The 23,198-nt window shown below is 41.2% G+C and overlaps 1 protein-coding gene across 17 annotated transcripts in view; it reads right to left on the minus strand.

Annotated features, from left to right (window-relative positions):
- The window catches only part of PTPRF (protein tyrosine phosphatase receptor type F), a 613,096-nt gene that overhangs the window by 354,599 nt on the left and 235,299 nt on the right, over window positions 1-23,198 (minus strand). The gene's annotated exons all lie outside the window — the stretch shown is intronic.

The following is a 23,198-nucleotide window of genomic DNA, read 5'->3' on the forward strand; positions in this document are numbered from 1 at the left end:
TGTCAAAAGACTCTTCTATTTTGCCTGATAGAGTCCAGGTAAATCATTAAACAGTTTCAGATTTCAACAGTGAATAAGTGATTAAATAAATAATAGAACAAAACGGAGCTCTTCCGCCAGGTTTATGGTTGAGGCCGGGGCCGATAATATAGATCTATGCCCCCCCCCGGGGACTCGGACCCGAAGTAAACATCATCAGGACTTCCTCTCCACCCACTAGTATTGGGAGGGGGGGAAGTTGAGTTGCTGTTCTCTGCCATGCCGGTAATATTGGTAATGCTATTATTGTTTTAATGGGGTTTTAATGGGGATTCTGGGACGCTGTGACCCGCCACGAGCCGCAAGGGAGTGGTGGGAAATAAATCTAATAACAACAACAACAACAACAACAACAATAACAATAATAAAAACCTTGACCACTTTGAAGAATAAGCAAGATTAATCCATATACTTGAACGTTATTCATATTAATAGATAATAGATGCTGTGCAGCCTTGCATTAGCATCCTTGCAAATTTACAGACACCAGAAAATGTATAACAAAATGCAAACCGTCAGGTAATGGTTAATCTTCATTTTTGTGCCTACACAAGGATTGGATTGATGCTGGGACACAGCTGTCATTCCTTGCTGATCTCACTAATATCCCAAAGCAGAGGCCCACTTTAGCAATGATAAGTCCTGTAAAGACCACACCCCCTGGGCTCAGGGGAAATTGGATCTTTAGCAAGATAACGCTATCAGTTAATCTGATTAGCCCCAGAGACTGCAGATAAACATAACAAAGAACAGCCGGACACCAGCTGCAAACCCAATCCAGTCAAGTAAATCAGGCAGCTGCCCTGAGAAGCTCAGCATCTGGGACCTGTCACATGCAATGCTTTTAGGGAAATGACAGACTCTCAGTTCTCATGTTAGATATGGGAAAATGTGTTAATCTGTTTACCTTAAATGGATTTACCTCAGTCTGAGTTAGAAGGGATTGATGTTAGAAAGCACTGCCAAGGCAGTGTGACTGAGCAGACAGAAGTGCTATGTGCCTAAGGACAGAGGATCTGTGCCCAAAAAAAGTATGGCACAGGTCAACAAGGAAACAAACTCTGTCTAACACAATTTAATTCAACAGTGACTCAAGCCATCCGGTGTGAGGTCAAATATCAGCCAGATCCCTGTATCTATGTCTGTTCTACTAGCTGGTGGTTTCTCATGCTCCTGTCATCCATTAATGACATTATTCCTGCTTCTATGTAGACCATATCCACTGCTATTATGACAAGCAAGAACCATGCAAGAATTTGTAGGAGAAATCTCATCTCCCCCTCCCCCACTAGTTCTACTTTCCCTTTCCTGAAAGCCTCCCCATCCAACAGCCAGCCTCCCTCTATCTGCCCCTCTGTCTTCAGCTTTCTCTCTCCTTCCAAGCAATGTCTGCTTAGGAAAAGTATGGCCAGTTGTGTGATGCCAGCCACTGGGCCAGGCCCACTTGTATGATATGTGGGGGGAAACACCTCACTTTCCCCTTAATCATCATTTCTGCAATATTTCTTCTTTCTGTCTTCTAAACTGTTGTGAACCACTCTGAGTCCTATGCTGCAAAACAGGGGTGGAACATAAATCTGATGATAATGATGATAACAACCTCTCCCCTTTCCCTGACATTATTTCCTGTTCAACCATTCACCAATCTATCTACCTTTTATCATCAGCCCACCATCACCTATATTTATTTATTTTTATTCCCAGCCAGTTTGGTGTAGTGGTTAAGAGCGCGGACTTCTAATCTGGCATGCCAGGTTCGATTCTGCAGTTCCCCACATGCAGCCAGTTGGGTGACCTTGGGCTCGCCATGGCACTGATAAAACTGTTCTGACTAAGCAGTGATATCAGGGCTCTCTCAGCCTCACCCACCTCACAGAGTGTCTGTTGTGGGGAGAGGAAAGGGAACAACAAATACTACTACTACTACTACTACTACTACTACTACTATTTCTTCTTCTCCTTCTCCTTCTTTTTCTAGTGGTGACAACACTTGAGAAACAGATATGTAGAAGATTTCAACATTTTTACCACTGGCTCTTAAGTAAAGTTGAAAGAGCCATCTGGGTGGTGCTTTCCGGGTCTACGCTCTGCTGTCCGAGTTTGTCTGGCCTTGGAATCCACAGGTAGCCACAGGCAATGGGCCAATTCCGAGGCGCCCAGCAAACCTGGGCACCTTCGGATTGGGACGCCCCTAGAGCGCCCAGCTCCCCAGCTCCCCAATCCGGATGCGCCCAGCGAAGCCTCCGGATTGGAACAGCCCCTACAGCGCCTGCCTCCACCAAGCCTCGCTGCCACACACCACCTGGCTGCCGAGGCCTCTGCTTGCCCAACAACCATGCCCGCCGCCACCCCCCCAGCCTCCGCCCAACACGGAGCCACACATTCCACATATATCTTGTCAGCGGTACCCCGGAGCCCAGTGCCCGCACGTCACGGAGTCTCCGCCTCGACAGAGCCCTTCCCACCTGCAGAGCCGCACTGCCCTCTGCCTGCCCGCCGGCAGACCACGGCCTCCCAGTGGCCCTCTCTGCCAGCGCCACGCTCACTGGCCGCTTGCTGCACGGCGAGGACGTGCCGCGACCCCTATGACTGCCCGGCCACCGCCCTCTCCACCGGCTGCTAGTCTTCCACTCGCCCACCACCGCTCGCCCACCTTCCCGGCCACCAACAATCTCCTTGCCGCCGCCGATGTCACCTCCAGTACACCCCCCCTTAGCCTGTTCTACTTGCCGCTGCCCGCTAGCGCCCATTGCATTCCTGAATGCAATGAGCTTTTCGGCCAATACAGCTATAAATTCAGGCTGAACACAAATCACAACTCAAATGTGATCACAGAGCATTTATAGTATATTCATAGCATGGGCAACATTTGTTTTCAATTAATAGAAAAAGAATCTTCACATTGGAAGCTATCTTAAACTATATAGTTGAAGTTCCATTTTTTTTTCTTTTAAAGCAAAGGTTATCCTGGGTAGGCTACAAACTGGGATAGAGGGAATAATGGACAGAAAGGGGGCTGTTAAGACTTCCCCTCAGATCATTGGGGGGAATCACCTGCCGTGGTTTCAAAAGCAGCCCAGGAAGGATGGATTTAAACTGAAAAATTAGCCCAGAAGAAATTATTTTAAGATGAAAAATTACCAGAGGAGAAAGGGTTAAGAAGATCATCTGCATTCACAATTCTTAGGCCATAATTTGTGGCCCACTCAGGCTAATCTTTACTTTTGAAAAAAAATGCTTCCTCGTGTAACACGTACTTTGATACTGAGAAAAGAGTTGCTGTTTTTTTTTTAACTATAAGCCACAAGCATCTACTCTGCAATCTTTATTTCAAAAGAAGAGAGCAGTGAATTACAGTGCTGAGGAAAAGATGCTGCAACATTTTGTTTGAATTCACCAAAGGCAATAAATCTAAGTGACAGGCATCTTATCAGTTTATACCTTGAAAACACAGGAACACAGGAGGACCCCCCCCCCCCCATATATGTTCACCCAGGTCTACTTTTGCTCTTTCCCCCCCACCACCACTTTTTTCCGTTATTTGCTTTGTAGCAAATACATTAATATGGTTTGGTTGACAGAAAAAAAAACTAGGCAAAGGAACAGGGTAGTAGTAAGATGGACAAATAATAGAAAAGGAGTTAACTAAGACTGCATTGCGGCAAGCTCATATAGGATGCAACATATTTACAAGCACTATATTTTTAAATCAATAAGCAAGTCAATTTTTTTTTGAAATTATAAAACAGAAAGAATACCCCTCTAACTCTAAGACTGTAGCCACTAATGCTGTCACCTGCAGATATTTTAATAATATGCAAACCAATGAAACATGCCTGGGAAATCAACTACCCTTAGTATTCAGAAGTACAGGCTTGTACTTTTCTTGGAAGTATACCTTCTTTCCTGACAATTGAGTCATATTACTATAGTAAAATGCAGTACTCAAACTGACTCTTTTCCAGTAAATGCTAAATCCAAACAATCTGTATTTAGACATTTTTCATATTATTCCTTTGCTGCAGCCATAGCACTTATGATAATTTAGTAATTTCATTTCAAAAACACAACTGCATTGTCTACATCGATCCAGACTATTTAAAAAAGTTGGATTAGCACTCGTCTTTGAGATAGAAACATCTTCCATTTTTATATTCAATACAGTTTGAGGAAATAATATTGAATTAGGGTGAGATTTGCTATACAACAGTGACATGGAGAGCAGATCGTGGCAGTATGTTCCTTATGCTTCCCTCCAAAGGTAGCTATTGAGCCCTAGCTAGGTATCAGATTATCACCGGGACAACACAATATGTTTCAACTATCTAAGCAAGAGCTTGCTCAGCACTTGATACACAAGTGCTGTTTTTCAGAATACAGGATGATCTTGATATGCTCGAGAACTGGTCTAAACTGAATAAAATGAAGTTCAGTTGGGACAAATGTAAAGTTCTGTGTTAGGTAGGAAAAACCATAGACACCAATATAGGATGGGGGAGACTTGTCTTGGAAGTAGTATGCATGAAAAGGATCTAGGGTAACCTGCCAATCCGTCCTGACTTCCGTGGGACACTGACGCTTTTGAGGATATTGCCCCGCGTCCCGTCCATGTCCTTAACAGTCCCGCTTTTTCAGCCTGGACTCAAGCCGCGGGCTGGGGTGGCTGGAGGAGGAGGTGGTGGCGGAAGCAGCAGCAGCAGCAGCAGCAGCGATGAGCGTTTGGCCGAGGCCAGGCCGCCGGGGGGGGGGCAGGGGTGATGGGGGGCCAGAAGGAATGAGGGAGCTCCCTCCCCAGACCAAAAAGCAGTTGGAGGGCCAATGGTGGGGCACAAGGGGAGCCTGGCTTGCAGTTTGGCTCGGCTCCGTTGAAAGGCCACCACCTTCTCTGGGCCCGGGGGAAAGGGAAGTGCATCGTTAGTGGCGACCCCCTTGCAGAGAAGAATGCCGAGGGACACGCTTTTCACCCAGTCAGAGGAAGGGAGGGCTGCCGTCACTGCCCCAGTCGGAGGGAGGGAAGGTGAGCCACCACTGCCCCAGTTGGAGGGAGGGAGGGCTGCCGCCACCATTGCCACCGCTGCCCCAGTCGGAGGGAGGGAGGGCCTCCGCCTCCGCCCACCCCAGTCGGAGCGAGGGAGGGCCGCCGCCATCGCCATCCCCAGTGTCAAGATCTGGTCACCTTAATCCAGGAGTCTTAGTAGACCACACATTGAACATAAGACAGCAGTGTAATTTGGTGGCTGAAAAAACAAATGGGCTTTATAAAACAGAGTATTGTGTCCAGATCACAGGAGGTGATCGTACCACTTTACACTGCTCTGGTTCGACCTCACTTGGAGTACTGTGTTCAGTTTTGCGCGCCCCAGTTGAAGAGGTATGTAGACAAACTGGAGCATGTCCAGAGGAGGGCAATAAAGATCATGAGGGGTTTGTAGACCAAGACATATGAGGAAAGGTTGGGGGAGCTTGGTCTGCTTAGCCTGGAGAGGAGCCGACTGAGAGGGGATCTGATAGCCATCTTCAAGTATTTAAAATGGTGCCATATAGAGGATGGAGCAAAATTGTTCTCTCTTGCCCTGGAGGTATGTACCAGATCCACTGGAAAAAAATTAATTCAAAAGAAATTCTGTCTAAACATGCAGAAGAAGTCTCTGATATTTAGAATAGTTTCTCAGTGGAACAGGTTTCCTAGGGAGGTGGCAGGTTCACCATCTTTGGAAATTTTTAAACAGAGGTTGGATAGCCATGTGACGGAGAGGCTGATTCTGAGAGGCTGATTCTGTGAAGATTCAAGGGGGTGGCAGGTTATAATAGATGAGCAATAGGGTTGTGAGTGTCCTGCATGGTGCAGGGGGTTAGACTAGATGACCCAGAAGGTCCTTCCAACTCTATGATTCTATGATTCTAGGCCAAAAGGCAAAACTTAAATATAATTTTGTACACCAGAATTCTTGTTTATAATTGCATGCACAAAATCTCTCTCTGAACCATGATCATCATGTACTGATTGGTTCAGGTGAGTAAGGAGATGAAGACAAAGCAGATGAAGCATCTAGAAAGTTATTCAGGGAATTGCTCAACTTGGCTCCAAGAGTCAATAGGGCTTCAACTCAGGAAAGATCATGCTCAGAGCAGAGAATGCTTCTGAGTAAAGCCAGCTGAAGTAGATCAGTTGAAATTATGGTCTTTAGGAACTACGGACATTTGTGTTCCAAACTGAGAAAAACTTGTTCCTACACTACCAGTCACCTCATACAACACTATATGATTCTTTATAGTGGATCAGTTAATAGTCCAACTAGCTAGTCACCTTTGACATTTTCCTCTAAGAATTGTATATGATTATTTTCGTTCTTGATCTAGCACTCTACTTCACTGGACAGGCCATCATTGAACTTAATTAATAACACGTGCAGGACTGTCTTAGCAATGCTCAAGCTTTTTATTTTTATTTTAATAAAAGATTGAAATATTTGGACTATAACTGGAAATTGCTTTTTACCAAAATCAGCTTTGAGCCTATAGTTATAGGAGTTCTGTAGAGGCTTTATCCCAGCTAGCATACTGTGTTTTTAAGACTGCTTCTATATTCTACAACTGAAAAGGGGGGGGGGGAATACAATGACAATTAAAAAGGGTTAAGAGCAGGAAATTCCCTTTCACATATGCTTATTTAGGCTGAAGTATCTGCATTTAAAAATGGTATTATTTTCAAAAACTCTGCACGCACTATTTAAAGGCAATAGTTTAATTACCCCAGTATCAGAGTCTGTGGATTTCTGGACCTGTCGAAATGTTGAAAAGGTTCAATATTCCCACTGTGTGGTCTTCTCTCAAGAAATAGGACAAAGCAGCATTCAAGTCAACTGAAGGCCATAAATCAAACTGGTGCCTAAAGATCTCACTGTTCAAATACGTACTCAAATGGAAAAAAGATAAGGAGACCCTCAATAGGACTTCCAAGAAGGATCATACTTCTAATTTGGCAAGAACTCATCTAATGGATGGATTTTGGACTAAGAAAACATCTGTGGCATTAGATTTAAAATATCAATATGTTTAAAAATAATTTTTCCCAGAGAAGCACTTTGATTTCAGTTAATTTGTGAGGTTTAGCCGGAGCATCTCCCGTCAAAGTGAAATACTGAGGATTTTTGTCTTAGGTCATACTAACACATGCAGAATCTTCATTACAGTGTTTGATGTGGGGCAGCTTACAGAAATATTTTCAGGATTTCACTAAAATGCAGTCTGTCTTCATTATGCATCATTAAATAAGTTCTGACTCTCCTAATCTTTTTAAAAAGATTAGTTCCCCTCAAAGTCAGCACTTTAAAATAGCATATTCCACACAAAAAATAACCTGCTCTATGCAAAACCCAAAGATTCCATTCTTAAAGACTGGTGTTTAATATAAACTCCTGAAAACATAAAATATGGTTACAAGAACAACAATACAGGTTGGCTTGTTAGAAAATGAGTCTAACTGTTGTTCCATGAGAAACGTAAACTTGTTGGATACTTGTATTTTTTGCAAATACTGCTTGAAATTACTCTTAGTTTACACAGATGGTTTTGCTTACAGGTCTTGCTTTACAGCTTTTCCTTTGTGCATGAGAAATGAATAAGGTCTTGAAGCTGAACAACTATTATCTGGTAAGTGATTTCTTTACAATGCTACCAGTGTCCATACTTTAACAAACCATTGTAGCCAAATGAGAAGCCCCTTTTGTTCTCTGAAACTGTTAATTCTCTTTGATTCTTCCTGTCAGAGGAAGAGGAATGTTATGGGAACAGAAATTAATGGAGGTGAACCCCTAGCTGGAATTATTTGGATTCTGGGACCATATACTAGGTTTTCTGGAAGACAGCAACCTGGGGAGATTTATCAGGGGTCCTTTAAACTGCCACCACAAGGGAAATGAGATGACCAACACAGAGAGTACAGTAAGGAGATCAAACAGTATAGGCCTACCTGGGAAGGCCAGGTCAAATGGAGCCAAAGGTGTGAGACTTCAAGTGCCTATGTACCAATGTTCAAAGCTTGAGCAACTAGAAAGAAGAGCTTGATCTTCTAATGCAGCCAGAAGGATATGATGTAGTGTGCATTACAGAGACTTGGGGAGATGATTTTCATGACTGGAATGTAGTAGTGGATGTGTATGAGTTGTTTCAGAAAAACGGAAAGGGTCAAAGAGGAGACAGATTGCCATTTTAAGAGAGTAGAGGGTTTGCTTGTCATGAAATACTGAAGGAGACAGCCTAGTGGAAAGTATATGAGTAAGGATAAGAGAAGGAAGCAGAAACTGTATTGTAGTTGTAGTCTGCTACAGATTTCCTGAGCAAGGTAAGGATGTAGATGCTGCCCGCCTTGAAAGATTGACAGTGTTTCCAAGTAACATGACTTTGTAGTTATGGGTAATTTCAACTTACCTGATGCGTGCTGGGAAACAAACTCTGCTAAATATCCAGAATCAAGCAACTTCCTGACTTGCCTGGCTGATAACTTCCTTTTTCATATGATGGAGGTTTGGCCATACTTGACTACTAGGGGTTTGGCCATACTTGACTTAATATTAACCAACAGGCAGGGTTTCGTAGATAGGGTGATGGTAGTGGGGATCTTAGGGTAAAGTGACTATGTCCTCCTTCATAGCCAGATATGTATGTTAGATTTTAGTAGGCTAGACTTTATTGAACTCAGAGGTGTCATGAGAGTAATTCCATGGGCAAAGAATGATGGAAGGGAAGGAGCAAGTGAAGGGTGGGCTCTCTTGCAACCTTCAGTCATCAGAAGATAGAAACATGGTAGGGGATAGAATCATAAAATTAAAAGGGGGAATACAGGCCAACTAGTCCAGCCACCTGCTCAATGCAGGATCAGCCTAAAGTGTCCATGATAAGTATCTCTCTAGCTGCCAATTAAAGACCACCAGTGAGGGGGAGCACATCACCTCCTGAAGTGGTGATCCATGAAGTCAATGTGTATGAACAGAGAACTTCATAGTAAGTTATGGAAGAAAAGGGAACTGTTCAAGAAGCGGAGGGAAAGACATACTTCTAAAGAAGAGTGTCTGCAGGTTGCTAGGCACTTTAGTTCAGCTATCAGAGAGACCAAAGTTCAAAATGAACTGAGGTTGGCCAGGGAGGCTTGCTACAACAAGTAAAGCTTCTTCAGATAAATGAGGAGCATAAGCAAAGTAAAAGAGGTAATAGGTTCATGAGTAAAAATGGAGAAGCATTGATCGAGAAAACAGAAAAGGTCAAGGTCTATTTTGCCTAAGCCTTTTTCCTGACAAAAAGAACAGGCTTATCTAGAGATAGAAGAAGAAGAAGAGTTGGTTCTTATATGCCGCTTTTCCCTACCCAAAGGAGGCTCAAAGCAGCTTACAGTTGCTTTACCATTCCTCTCCCCACAACAGACACCCTGTGGGGTGGGTGAGGCTGAGAGGGCCCTGATATCACTGCTCAGTCAGAACAGTTTTATCAGTGCCGTGGCGAGCCCAAGGTCACCCAACTGGTTGCATGTGGGGGAGTGCAGGATCGAACCTGGCATGCCAGATTAGAAGTCCACACTCCTAAACACTACACCAAACTGGCTCTCAGATAATAGTAGGCAAGGCACAACATCTGGGCTGGTGGTTGATGGGAACAGAACAGTTGTGTAGAAGCATCTGACTATATTGGCTGAGTACAATTTCCCCAAGCCAGATGGTATACCCCCAAAGAGTGCTCAAAGGACTTGCTAGAGAGTTTGCAGAGTTTTTGTCCATCATCTTCAAGACCTCTTGGAGGATGGGAGATGTGGTCCCCAACCTTTTTATCACCAGGGACCAGTCAATGCTTGACAATTTTACTGAGGCCCGGGGGGGGTAGTCTTTTGCCGAGGGATGCCGCCGCCTGAGCCCCTGCTCTGCTTGCTTTCCTGCTGGCACCCCTGACTTCCCACCATCTGCTGGGGGGCCCTGCCAGCAGCGGCTGCGCAGTGCCACGCTGAGGGGGAGTCCCAGCCATGGTGGCCGTTGGAGAGCACCAAAAGTGAGCCGGCGGCAGTGTGGCAGGGCAGCCCCGAGGCAGCAGCCGGGGAGGAGGAACTGTGGCCCGGTACCTACTGATCTACGGACCGGTCACGGTCTCCGGACCAGGGGTTGGGGACCACTGTGATAAAAGACTGAAGAATGGTCAATATCCCAATCTTCCAAAAAGAGAGAAAGGATGACCCAGGAAACTACAGACTAGTCAACCTCACCTCTGTCCCAAGAAAGGTACTGGAGCAGATTCTAAAGGCACCAATCTGCAAGTATCTGAAGGACAACTTAGTGATATTGTGACCAACAGGCCCTACCAGGTCAGCCTCATTTCTCTCTTTCAACAAGTGACAAACCTGGGAAAGTGGTCAAGGTAGTTTACCTGGATTTCAGTAAAGTTTTAGACAGCGTTTCCTATGATATTCTTTTGGGGAGAAGGGTATGTTTTATTTTTAAAGAACGAAATAACAATATAAAAAGAACACAAAGAAAGAGAGAGAAGGGGTACATAGGAAGCCTTCTCCCCAATATTACTTTCATTATAATCCCCAACATTCTCTACAAAATGCAACATATATTTCAGGCATTTTAAATTTCAAATTTGAATTTCTAATTTAATAACCAATATGTTTTACAACTGTATTATTTATTTCATCATAACTACATGTTCAATATTAAATATTTCTTTTTTTCTACATATTTGTAACAACTTCCAATATAGCCAGTTTTTTCAAAAAAATAATGTATTATTTATCTCACACTGAAAATAAGGGTAATTTTGTTGAACATCTAATTTTCTTATGCTTTCATATTCAATAAGTATTTCTGCGATATAATATATTTACATGTGTTATAATACACTTTAATTTAATTTTTAAACTTTCTCATTCTCAGTTTATCTCCTGCTTACATATTAAACAATATCTCCTAAAATTGATCTATTTTTCAAATAAGTTCTTAATTCTGCCTTTAATGCACAGTCAGTAAGTTTATTTTCCAATTCTAAATTTGGAAAGGCATTTGATTTCCATTTTGTTACATAGATAATTCTAGCTGCTGTCACTATATATATAAGGTAATAGGAATATCTGTGATGTTTTAAACATGAAACTTCTTGTTTCAATGGTTTTGACTCTGACAATTTTATCTGCTTCTGTAAGCCACCCTGAGATCATTTGGTGAGGGGAGGCCTAAAAATAGATAGATAGATGATGGATGATGGACAGACAGATAGACAGACAGACAGTCCAAACTTTTGGCACTTGATTTGGCAATACTCCTAATGACGTTCTTAGCTTCCACAGGGAAATTAAATGTCTGCATTTCCCCATGTATTCCCTTCTAGCATTCTTTTGCTTTTTTATGTCCATTACATATGATAAAAGGTTCCATCTATATCTTGACATTTCCACTATTTTCCTTTACAATTTTTGCCTACTTTTTCAATGTCCTTTGGAGTACTATACCATCTGAAAAACATTTTGTACCTATATTCTTTTAACACCTGACTGACTGTAAATGTAATATTGTTTTCCCATAGCCATTCCTTATTGCTGCATAAGTATTTGCTCTCTAAAATTCTTCATCCATTTAATCATACATAGAATCATAGAATCATAGAGTTGGAAGGGGCCATACAGGCCATCTAGTCTAACCCCCTGCTCAACGCAGGATTAGCCCAGAGCATCCTAAAGCATCCAAGAAAAGTGTGTATCCAACCTTTGCTTGAAGACTGCCAGTGAGGGGGAGCTCACCACCTCCTTAGGCAGCCTATTCCACTGCTGAACTACTCTGACTGTGAAAAACTTTTTCTTGATATCTAGCCTATATCGTTGTACTTGAAGTTTAAACCCATTACTGCGTGTCCTCTCCTCTGCAGCCAGCAGAAACAGCATCCTGCCCTCCTCCAAGTGACAACCTTTCAAATACTTAAAGAGGGCTATCATGTCCGCTCTTAACCTCCTTTTCTCCAGGCTGAACATTCCCAAGTCCCTCAACCTATCTTCATACGGCTTGGTCCCTTGGCCCCAGATCATCTTCCTCGCTCTCCTCTGTACCCTTTCAATTTTATCGACGTCCTTCTTGAAGTGAGGCCTCCAGAACTGCACACAGTACTCCAGGTGTGGTCTGACCAGTGCCGTATACAATGGGACTATGACATCTTGTGATTTTGATGTGATGTCCCTGTTGATACAGCCCAAAATGGCATTTGCCTTTTTTACCGCTGCATCACACTGCCTGCTCATGTTTAGTTTACAATCCACAAGTACCCCAAGGTCTCGTTCACACACAGTGCTACCTAGAAGCGTATCCCCCATCCAGTAGGCATGCTTTTCATTTTTCTGACCCAGATGCAGAACTTTACACTTATCTTTATTAAATTGCATCTTGTTCTCATTTGCCCATTTTTCCATTGTGTTCAGATCTCGTTGAACTCTGTCTCTATCTTCCGGAGTATTTGCCAGTCCTCCCAATTTGGTGTCATCTGCAAACTTGATGAGTAGTCCCTCCACCCCCTCATCTAGATCATTAATAAATATGTTAAAAAATACCGGGCCGAGCACCGAGCCCTGAGGTACCCCGCTACTCACCTCTCTCCAGTCTGATGAAACACCATTGACAACAACTCTTTGAGTGCGGTTCTCTAACCAATTCCCTATCCACCTAACTATCTGAAAATCCAGATTGCAGTCCTTCAACTTATCCATCAGAACATCATGGGGAACCTTGTCAAAAGCTTTACTAAAATCCAAGTAAATGACATCAACCGAATTTCCCCGATCCAGCAAACCTGTTACTTGGTCAAAAAAGGAAACTAGGTTGGTCTGGCAGGACCTGTTGGAGTCAAATCCATGCTGACTTCCTTGGATCACCAAATTGTCCTCCAGATGTTTGCAGATCGCTCCCTTTAATATCTGCTCCATTATCTTCCCCACAACAGAGGTCAGACTCACTGGTCTGTAGTTTCCTGGGTCATCCTTCCTCCCTTTTTTGAAGATCGGAATAACGTTTGCTCTTTTCCAGTCCTCCAGGACATCTACAGTCCTTAAAGAGGTTCCGAAGATGATGGACAAGGGCTGTGCAAGTTCTCTGGAAAGTTCTTTGAGTACTCTTGGGTGCATTTCATCTGGACCAGGGGATTTGAACTCATCCAGTGCAGCTAAATGCCTCTCGACAACCTCTCTATCCATGTTAACCTGCCACCCAGACACTATCCTTTGGCTACGGCCATCTCTAGATGTGCCTAAACACTTTGACCTGTGGGAAAAAACAGATGTAAAATAGGCACTAAGCCTTTCTGCTTCCTCTGCATCTTTCGTTAGAGTTTGTCCATCCGCACCCAACAGTGGGCCTATTGCCTCCTTTACGTTTGCTCCTCACATAACTGAAAAATCTTTTCTTGTTCTATTCCTAGCTGAAGTGGCTGATCAAACATTTGTCAGGGTGCTTTAGGCTGATCCTGTATTGAGTTGGGAGGTTGGATTAGATAGCCTGTAAGGCTCCTTGCAAGAGCCTCTTGTGGCGCAGAGTGGTAAGGCAGCCGTCTGAAAGCTCTGCCCATGAGGCTGGGAGTTCAATCCCAGCAGCCGGCTCAAGGTTGACTCAGCTTTCCATCCTTCCGAGGTCGGGAGAATGAGTACCCAGCTTGCTGGGGGGTAAACGGTAATGACTGGGGAAGGCACTGGCAAACCACCCCGTATTGAGTCTGCCATGAAAACGCTAGAGGGCGTCACCCCAAGGGTCAGACATGACTCAGTGCTTGCACACTTTACCTTTACCTTTTTTATGGATCCTTGCAATTCTATGATTCTCTGTGACACATATGTAGCTTGACCTAGTAGCTGCAAAAAGAATTACATTTTCCAATCAACATACAACTGCACCATCTTCAGGAAAGACACCTGAGCCCACACAACAAATTAATTCTACTCTGAGAAAGGCCCTCAGTCACTTATCAATTGAGGCATATACGAATTATGTCTCCCCATCAGTTCTGAAACCCTCAAATTAGTATATGTGCTGCCAGAGGTCTGCTACAACCAGGTCTTGCTGCACCATCAAATAATATAAGCATGAACAGATTGCTCTCTACCCACTTAGACTGGTGATGAACCCTGAACATATACAGACGTAAGCAGCATTCCTTTGAGCTGGAAAAATTTGTTGGTTACATATTCTTCTAACATTCAGGAAAATCTGCTACTTATGCCAGACGCAGTCTGTCACTGCTGTGTCTCCTAAGAATTTAATTTGACTGGAAAAACAAGTTTTGCCCACATTATAAAAACTTTATTAATCATCTCAGTTCATAACTGCAGCATTTGTTTTGCAAAAGAAGCCTTGTTAGTATTACTCCCTTTAAAGCCATCTGTCAGATTTTACTCACTGAAGCTGCTTCTACGGAAAACATCAGGACAACGTCAGAACAGCATGAGTTTTAGCAAAGAGCCAACTCTACAAAGTTTGTTTTGTTTGCATCGTTTTAAATACGGAATGCTTTTTTGGATTTTAAAATGCCATGCCATGAAAGGTACAAGGAAACATTGAAAGCAATATTTTATAGAAGCACTAACTTGTGTCTCTTTACAAAGAATCAATGATCAGCTTTATCCACTTACTACTCTCCAGAACAAAGCTTTGTTCAGAAATGAATTCTATCCCAAGGGCTACGTATATGTAGACTTCACAGTGTGTGGCAGAATAGAAGCCTAATGGATGAACAAATAAATATATAACTATTTACCTAAAACTATGGCTCTGAAGTAGTTCTGCTTAAATTATGCCTAGCTTTGTACATAACTTGAGACATATTCATTATATATTACCATAAAAATATAAAATATGCCAGAACCAGTGGATCTCTATTTGAAGCCAGATACATAAACTGGGTAATTTGTTTTTATTATTATTCTATGTTGAATCCACATCTGATGCCATTAACCGATGCCAAAGCTCAGGTGTAAATTTAGGAAAATGTAAGGACCAAAACAAAGCAACAGCAGAAAAACAAACAAACTGCCTTTAGTAGCCTAAATGATAACAGTTTCCACCATTTATGCCATACCTATCCAATCCTGTTGTACTCTCATAATCTCCTCTATCTGAACAAACACTCAGCTCCTTAAGAAAACAAGAGTTGGACAAAATAGGCAGCATGCGCCTCAAAGATTTTTATAGTGAAAAAGAAAGCAGAGCCAACTGTAGTATGACACCATGCCCTATGCTAGCCACATTGATCCTATTTCTTATCTACCATGAAGTTCTGTATTTATTATTATTATTATTATTATTATTATTATTATTATTATTATTATTATTGCTTTCAAGCAAGTGCTTTACTAGGTTTTAACTGTAGCATTTCAAAAATTGCTCTGTCTCCAGATCCAACTGATGGGGAGTAAAATGGATGACTAAAATATAGAGGGGGATGAGAAGTAGGTAGACAAGAAATTAATCAAAGTTGCTAAATAGAAAGTCATTTTTCTTAGTCTTCAATTTGTTGAATTTTAATATAAATAAAGTGCTAGCATTATATTTAGCATGATATGAACTGCCACAAGCCCAACAGAAGAGAAGTGGTCTAGAAATTTAATAATAATAATATTCTCATTTTAACTGCAGTTTCACCTCCAAATTTTAAATGTTGATATAATGGCAAGTTGGCAACTCACTCAATTAAGTGGGCCCATTCATGTTCCTGGGACCAGTTTCACAATTCCTCAAGGCCATAGTTAATATATGTAAAATCCAAGCTCTTTGGTCAAGGTGGTATTCTTAAATTAAGAGCTGTCTATTCAGTCCCCAAAACTGTTCATTTATGGTTGAGTTTTGAATATCAGCATTTAACATAGCCTGAAGCATCACAGCCACACCACTAGGGGGCATTAAAGAAAAAATATGAAATATATTAAAGCTGCATGGTCCCTTCAGCAGAGTTTACAAGTAACATTCTTCAAATATAAATTGTACCTTTAAATATTAAAGAGTAACTTTTCAAGGGTAACTTTCAGAAAGGCAAGGCATTTTTGTTTACACACTAACATTTTCCTGAAACATCATACATACAAAATGTTTGGGCAGTGTTAATGGTCAAACAATAAAGCTTCCAGTCTTCTGAAAAGCCTATTATCATATCTACATGCATAAGCTACAGATAGGTGCAGCCACATGCTGCTGCATTACACAATCAATAACTATGACAAAGTGAATACCCCAACGTGGTACACCATGGTGATATAAGGCTGAAATTGACAAGTGCTTTTATATATAAAAGGGAGGGGGGAAATCTGTCAGTAAATTTATACCTGAAGCAATTGCCCCACATAATGAATACCTGTTAGAATGGTTCAAGAAACCTTTCACCTAGATCAATCTAGTGATGATCTCATTTTCTCAAAGAATATATCCAAAAACAAGATAACAAGCAAGGAAGAAATCTGTTTGTTGGACACATTTAACACAACTGTTTGTAAGTACTACAACACTGTGGTTTGTTACCTCCCAAAACCACTCAAAGCCATTTTTCACAAGAATCAATGATGTTAACAACTAGAAAATGAGAGTTTGTTTACACACATTTCTCTGCTGCAGGTGACAATAGAAAGGGGTTCTCACATTTGCAAATGTGATAATTTAAGTGACACATTAAACAAATTATATCTAACTTGCAAGCTAATATAACACTATTAATTATGTGTGACTAGTGTAAAGCTTAAGGACTTGGGAAGTTTAACCAATTATTTTCAGAAGGTGTGAATCATCTGTTATTGAGGGTCAGCTCCTGATGTTTCTAGAGCATCACCTTCTACTTTTAGTTTTGTTTACTGCTTTCTTCAGAACAGTTTTTACTTGTTCCTTGATGTCTTAATTTCCTGCAATAATACATCTGCCATGAATAATTAAGCAATGCATTTACTGTTTGCTGAAAGCTGAGCAAATGCTATAAATCAGATCTGGGACCCACTGCCAAAAATGGAGACACAGTCAGTGAACTGCTTCTATTCAGTTTCTTACTGCAGACTGAAAATGAGAATCAGCAGGCTGTTTCTCAGTGTGCATCAATAGCACTTGGCAAACCATATCCCAATCCTGGCATTTCTAGCTACTGTCTTAATGTTTCAGTGTCCTAAGGAAGGTCCTAGACTCTTCTACTTTTCCCCTTAAGGTAGAAAGCAAAACTAGCATTTCCCCAAGTTACCTCCTGCAGCTTACCAGTTTATCTTTGCTAAGATATGAATCAAGTTTTCCTAATCAAGAGCTGAGATAACGGAGACAAAAAGAGATAATCCATTTGCCTTCCAGCAAGAGTTAGTCTGGTCATCAGCTTGAAATCAGACACTTATCTGGATACTTGCTTGGCTGGTCATATCATCTTGGATATTTTTTTTTAAATATGTATTTATTTTTTAGACATTTTAGTGAACAGAAGACCACCACCATTCATCAAGTGATCTCTAATGTAGGAGTTGTCTTGTTGATTAGTGCTCCGTCAGCCATCAACAAGGTTCATGAGAGATTTCCTATATTTTTGTAGACAAATACCTTGCGCAGAAAATAAGGAGCAAAAAACAGCAGCTATATAACTTTCCTAAAACCTTTCTGCTTTCAGGCATATCAAGGGACAGCAACAATAAAACAACTTTCCATTACCCGAACAGCAGCACCTTTTAATTGGAAAGAGGTTTGCAGTGCAATCATTTTACAGAAAACTAAACTACCCCGAACACTGGTGTCTCAGGCTTGGCAGAGCAAGCACATTAGAAAGCTAATCAAGTTCAGGTACTCAGCCAGGCAGGTCTAGCAAAATGTCAGAGTAGCCATTAAGATTCTACATGTCTTAATTTGAGAATCCACCAATTCACTGGAAGATGCAAAATCTCCGAATATTTATAGAAGGTCAAAATGCAGAACAGGTGTCATTAAATTTCCCAGCAAAATATTCTCATGTAGAAATAAGCCATGTAACATCACTGTTCTTAATTCTCTTCACAAAGATTTGCACATACATTAAAATCCTCACACTTAGCAGCTTCAGGTTTCAGTCTATGGAGCTGTTGTGAGCAACAACAATATCACCATATTCTATTATTCATAGCAGGCTGCTACACTTCATTCTTATTCCCATAAAATATATTGGTGATTTAAATCCATAAGACAACTGGAGACCATCCTGACCACAGCAGTGAAATCTTTCCAGCTAAGTCCTCAGAAAAAGATGTTTCATTTCCCTCTAAGTGCAATCCCTGCAGCACTCGGTTAGCAGGAAGTAGTCTTTTGGTTTCTATGAAGTCATTCAGGCCAAGAATAAGTTGCAACATTTGGGGTTCCCATCTGACAAAACTGATGCCAAAAAAGCATACAGTATTACTACAATGGCCAATCTGTCCTGCAGTTTCCTTCTGGTTAAAACCATCAATAAGATCTGTGCTAGCTTTTTGCATCTAAAATTAGTCAAAATGTCTGTGCTGTAGACCAGTGTTCATTCAAGAACTGAGAGATTGAGAATGGAGAAAATGCAATGAAATCCTCTCTCTGGAATCTGCTGTCCAAAGCACCTCTGGTTGAGAACCAGCTATAAATCAAAGTAATTCCTGCCTTCCTGGCACATGAATTATAAGACAGTCATTAAATCTTCATTCTTCTGCATTTTTCTGTGGCCACAGAAACATGAAGAAAGTATTCCATGGTACACAGTAGATGTCTGCGTATACTGAAAGAAAACTTCAGTAAGTGCTTGATAAAAACAGTATGCAGATCACGGGTTGTTTTGAAGAACTGGGCGTTCTCTTAGTTGAATTACATCTTATAGAAGACCATACTGGTCAAGAAATGTCATTAGGATATAATAACAATCTAGAGACACAGAACAGAATTCAATGGAGGAAGGTGCTACTGAAATCACGGGGACTTTAATGGGTAAACAACAATATTATTAAAATGATGTAAGGAGAGAAGAAATTACTGAGATCCAAGAGCAAGATTGAGAAACAGCATTCAAAGTGTTATACTAACCATGATAAAAAAACAAGAAGTTAACTATAACCCATCTGTTCTCTGAGTATTACTTTCTGCTTTCCCATCTCTGTTTTTTCCTGAATAATCCCTTCCTTTAATATACGTTCAGAGCCCTGGTGGAACGAGCTCCCAGAGGAGATCAGGGTCCTGATAGAACTTGAACAATTCTTCAGAGCCTGTAAAAGGGAGCTCTTCCACCAGGCATTTGGTTGAGGTCCACACGAACCACCGCTTCCCATTGGCCCCCCTGAGCCTCCCTCCTACAACCATCACTGCAGACTCACCCATCCCATTGGGCCACCAGTACGCATTGACTTATTGTTCTCCCCAGTGTTATCGTTCCATAATGTTGTTTATTGTTATTATTGTATAAACTGGGTTATTTGTATTGTTTCTCTTTGATGTAAACTGCCCTGAGAATTCGGGGAGGGCAGCATATAAATATGACAGACAGACAGACAGACAAGAGTAAGTATTAAATAGCTGCATCAGTAACCTTCAATGTAGCTATAACGCACATAATGTAATGTGCAACAAACCAGTTCTATACAATACATCTGCACTCTTCACCTAACAGGCAGATCAGAGTAATTCTAAACAAAGTCAAGCAACCACTTCCTTATAATTGCCATGTTAGAGATACTCCAGTGCAGCAGAGCTTTTTTTCAATTTAGAAAGAAAATTCATAATACAAATCAACTGAACATGTATAAACTACATTTTTCAGCAAGTTATACCCTCTGCAATCAAATCAGTTTTCATTAGAACATTTTAATTTGCTCCTCAACATGGGGGGCTATTCCCCCAAGACAAATGTAACCTTCTTGGCTCGGATAAGATGGTAATGGGAAGTATCAGTTCAGACTGCAAACAAAACCCCACAAAAATGAGCACAGCAGGAAGAAAGGTTATATTTAATCCGTCCCATCCTATGCTAGTTTTCCAACTGGAGGCAGTCTGTTTGATTGTTTTGTACTTTTTAATGGGAAGGAATATTTTTAAATAGTGTTTCTCAACTAGAAGAATTTGTTTTTATACCCCACTTTTCACTACCTGAAGGAATCTGAAAGCTGCTTATACTCGCTTTCCCTTCTTCTCCCCACAACGGGCACCCTCTGAGGTATGTGGGACTGAGAGAGCTCTGACAGAACTGTTCTAACAGAACTGTGACCAGTCGAGGGTCAACCAGCTGGCTACATGGGGAAGAGCAGGGAACCAAACCCGGCTCTCCAGATTAGAGGCTGCCGCTCTTTACAGCTACACCAATATTGTCCATTCTGCAATCTCAGAGGTATTCCATTTTATTCTGCTGCATGGAGGCTGCTGCTCTAGTCCTATGGCTGCTAGCATAGCAGTAAACAGTAATTATGGTATAATAGTTTGCAGAAGAAATTTATGGAAATGATAAGACATCTTAGTTAGCTAACAAGTCAACTCAATGCATTCAACCTTACTGCTTTGAAAGTTCTTAACAAAGGCATCCACAAAATGGGAACAGTTTTTCAAATACTAACCAGTGCATATAAAATTTTTGAAAGCATCTGGATCTGATGGCTGTGGGAAACAGAACCGTGGACAAGTCATTGGGTTTCCTCAAGCTTCCTGCAGCACATTACATAAAAGGAAGCCCAGCAAGGAACAGAAGAGCACAAGTACGCTTGGACCACCAAATTTAGATATGCTAAAAAAATCTTGAGTAAATGACATGCAAGTCTGCTCTTTGGTCACAGAACAAAACTGGTACAGCTGTATAAACCTGCTAGACAGACTGTAAGTGGACTAATGAAGGATTCCGAATGTGGCAGCAGCTGTAGCTATAAATCATTAATCCCTTTTGCAATTTCTCCAACACTGCCACTGGTGACTGCAGCTGAGCTTTTGCCAAAAACTCAGCGTCTATTGTAGAGAAGGCCAACAACTAATGAATGGCTTGTAGGTGTTAAATGTCTACAGCCAGTGTAGATTGTATTTTCATTGTCACAAATGACTGACCTTACACCCAGGCCCACAAGCTATGAGGCAGAAGACTCACAACATTCAAAATACCATCCAAATGCTTAAATTATTATTTCTTTGATATTACTTGCAGTTCAGGTGCCTAGGATAATGAAAGCAAATTACAAAAATGCTTTCAAGTGGGTAGCCATGTTGGTCTGAAGTAGCAGAACAAAATTTGAGTCCAATAGTACCTTTAAGACCAACAAAGATTTATTCAAGGAGAATATATTCTTATATCTTTACTCTTATGATTCCAGTTCCACTGTCTAAGGAAGTGTGCGTGCACATGAAAGCTCATGCCTTGAATAAATCTTGATTGGTCTTAAAGGTGTCTTTGGATAAAAATTTTGTTGTACTACAAAAATGCTTGAGAGTCTGCACAGGCTTTCTGGTCTCATTAAAACCCTAAGCAGCCTAAAAGATCCACATGATATGTACATTATTTCAAGTTGCTATCAATAGACAAGGTGCTTTTGTCCAAGACAAAGCATTCTGAGTGATTCTTAGACTCAGGTGAGCTTTTTCTCTTTTTCCCGTTTGTATATTCGACTGGAAAAAATCAGTATTCTGGCTTTGGCATTATGGAGCCTTCTTTCTTCTGAACTGCATTTTTCTTTCCAAAAGATGCCCAAGTCCTTTTTGATACTCAGACCAAGTGACAATCATGAAGGTGTTTCTACTCTATTTCTTTAAAATGCTATTTAAACTGCACATCTGAAATATTGGTTGACAGCTGAAACAATTTCCATGTTTTGAGCACTTACTTATACTGCCAAGTGAGCTGAGTATTTGCTTGATATATTTTTCTAAGAACATAAAATTCTGATGTACTTTAGAGTCAGGAGTCCAAGGGGTTTTCAGAGCAAACCCATAGCTTTATACAGAACGTTCTGAGCTGGGAAAGGATAGAAATACCATCTAAACTCAAGATTACTAATATACTACCCACTTGTACTACAAAAGGAATGCTTTAATAAAATTTGCTCCCCTACTCTGAAAAATGAGGAATATTGAAAGAGCATCAATCTGTCTATCAAGCCTTCCTATATTAAAGCTACACAAAAAGCTTTCGAGTGCATGTATTCTTCCTCAGACTAAATCTTCTGGACTTTTGAGGAAGAGTGCATGTACTCGAAAGCTCATGCCTTGAGTAAATCTTTGTTGTCTTAAAGGTGCTACTGGACTCTGATTTTGTTGTGCTACTTCAGACCAACATGGCTACCCACTTGAATCTATATTAAAGCTAAAAAGACTTTTAGAGACAGCAATGCCATATGAACAAACTATATGGGCTTTATTATTGCAGCTTCACAGAACATGACCCTCAATACTCACTGCTGTATGAAGCTGTTAATATACCACATTAGCCGATTAAATTAAACATAAAAATAACAAGTAAATGCAACCATACATGCCAGCTGGTGTCCAGTGGGGCAAGTTCTAGACTTACCATTCCTCCTCTGCACATGAAACAGCTATGCTACAGGGAACACTGGAATTGGCAGTAAGGTAGAAAGAACATGCTTACCAATGCCCCCACAACCAACAAAAGCCCCCAAACAAACTCATAGCTTTCTGGGAAAATTAACTTAATCAAGTGAAAAAAATGAAGACTATTGTTTCCTGACAAGGAGAAATACTTGAATAAGCACTCAGATATTCTCTAGAAGTATGATTTATAGTAAACATTAATAATCAGGCAATTTGTGAAGATAACACACTAATACAGTGTAATAACACAGCAATAGGAGATACTATCAATGGTGTATCTAAGGAAGATAAGGATTGAAAATTAAAAATTGTGGGCTGAACAAAGACATTATTATGACAACCAAATACAAAAACAAAGATCTGTTGTAACAGCACAGTCCTCAAAAACAAAATAAGCCCTATCTACCATAACATACTGTTGAAACTTAAAGATATACCAGTAAATCTGCAGATAGAAAGAGAACTGCCATGCTGGTATAAACCAAGAAGACCTTGGTAAGCTTGCTGAACATCTCTCAGGTTTGAAAGTGCTGCTGCTTAACGATACCAAGTTGGTTCAAATACTGGATGAGAAGGCTGATCCGGTGCATATCACAGGGACCTGGATGGGTGCAGTGAGAGAAGTGGCTC

The sequence above is a fragment of the Paroedura picta genome, chromosome 4 (assembly GCF_049243985.1).
Source record: "Paroedura picta isolate Pp20150507F chromosome 4, Ppicta_v3.0, whole genome shotgun sequence".
NCBI lineage: Eukaryota > Metazoa > Chordata > Lepidosauria > Squamata > Gekkonidae > Paroedura > Paroedura picta.